Source organism: Vigna unguiculata, chromosome 1, assembly GCF_037176805.1.
Source record: "Vigna unguiculata cultivar grain cowpea cultivar isolate G323 ecotype 2 chromosome 1, ASM3717680v1, whole genome shotgun sequence".
NCBI lineage: Eukaryota > Viridiplantae > Streptophyta > Magnoliopsida > Fabales > Fabaceae > Vigna > Vigna unguiculata.
This window is the reverse complement of record NC_140792.1, coordinates 24,547,474-24,549,291: the sequence shown is the minus strand read 5'-3', so window position 1 is coordinate 24,549,291 and position 1,818 is coordinate 24,547,474. Positions and strand designations below refer to the sequence as shown.

Below are 1,818 nucleotides of genomic sequence, written 5' to 3'. Positions count from 1 at the left end.
TTTTGGTTGCATTATAAATAATGTTGATGCAAATATTTATTTTAAATGTTGAATGATAAATATATTTTTAATGAATTAGAGAGTGGCCACAATATCTCTAGTTGATTGATATTTATAATCATGTAATAAACATTAATTGTAATTAATGATGATGAACTTTTACCTACAAAAATTTTCTTACATCTGTATGATTAATTAGGATGATATAATAGATTATATTTCTCAACTTGCCTACAGGAATTGAGAAAAGGAATATAATCTAATAGTTTTGTCTTTTGGTTAGATGAGTCTAATTGAGTAAGATTTTAGCCCATAGACAAGTTTTATGTCACTAGATTCATTCATTAAGATGCGTACTTACATCGGTAAAACATAATAGTATAATAGTTTTGTCATTTGGTTAGATAGTCTAATTGAGTAAGACTTTAGCTCACAAGCAAATTTTATGTCACTAGATTCATTCATTAAGACGTTTTGCATCGGTAAAACATAATAGTATAGTAGTTTTATCATTTGCTTATGTGAATCTAATTGAGTAAGACTTTAGCCTACAAGCAAGTTTTATGTCACTAGATTCATTAAGATGTTTGTTTACATCAGTAAAACATAATTGTATAATAGTTTTATAATTTGGTGATGTTAGTGTAATTGAGTAAGACTTTAGCCCACAAACAAGTTTTATGTCATTGGATTCATTTATTAAGATGTGTTTGCATCGATAAAACATATCGATTTTATCATTTGGTTGTGTGAGTCTAATTGAGTATGACTTTAGTCCACAAGCAAGTTTTATGTTACTACATTCATTCATTAAGACATGTTTGCATTGGCAAAACATTATTTTGTTATAGTTTTAAATTATAATAATAAGCATGTATGTTTTTTAAAAAATTGATAGTTTCTCAATCTATGAATATTTTTGATATCCATTATTGTATTCCCAAACTAAAAAGGGATAATTATAAGTTTTGGAATGAGAAAGTTCTTCTCCATTTTGGTTGAATGGACATTGATTATGCTATTAGAAAACTAGAATAATCATTATTACTAAGACAAATACTCTAGGTGTTGTTGATATCTATAAAAGGTGGGAGAGGTTAAATTATGTCTTTGTGACATTAATAAAGACCAACTATTCTGGTGGTATTCGAGGTTCTATTGATCAGCATGATAATGTGAGAGATTTGCTAAAGGTCATTGATGAAAAATTCAACATATTTGATAAATCTCTTACCAACACTATATCATGTATTTGTCATCCTTAAAACTCATCGGGATTAAGGGAATACGTGATCAATCATGCGCATAAGGGACATTGTGGCTCAACTAAAGGCCTTAGAGGTTACCATGTCTAATTCCCTTCCAATACATTATATTTTGTATATTTTGCCTCATCAATATGCTCCTTTTAAAATTGCTTATAACACACATAAGAATAAGTGGTCTAGTAATGAATTAGTGACCATGTGTGTTCAAGAATAGGAAAGGTTGCTAATGGAGGAAGGTCAAATGGTGAACTTGACTACTTCTCTTAAGAATAAGAAGAGTCAAGTTAATTAGAAGGGAAAGATGTCTACTAAGCTATTTATAAAGAAGGAGACCAAATGTTTCTTTTGTAAATGAAAGGACATATGAAAAAGGATTGCGCAAAGTTTAAGAATTGGCTAGTGAAAAAAGATAATTATTTTGCTTTTGTTTTTTATGAATCTAATATGACTAGTATTAATCATCACACACGGTGGATTAATTCTAGAACTATAATCCATGTTTGTAATACCATATAGCTATGTAAAACCTGAAGAGACCAATGGGAACTGA

The 1,818-nt window shown here is 28.9% G+C and overlaps 1 pseudogene; it reads left to right on the top strand.

Moving 5' to 3' along the window:
* The first annotated feature begins 1,002 nt into the window (after positions 1-1,002).
* On the top strand, positions 1,003-1,818 carry LOC146888803 (uncharacterized; annotated as a pseudogene).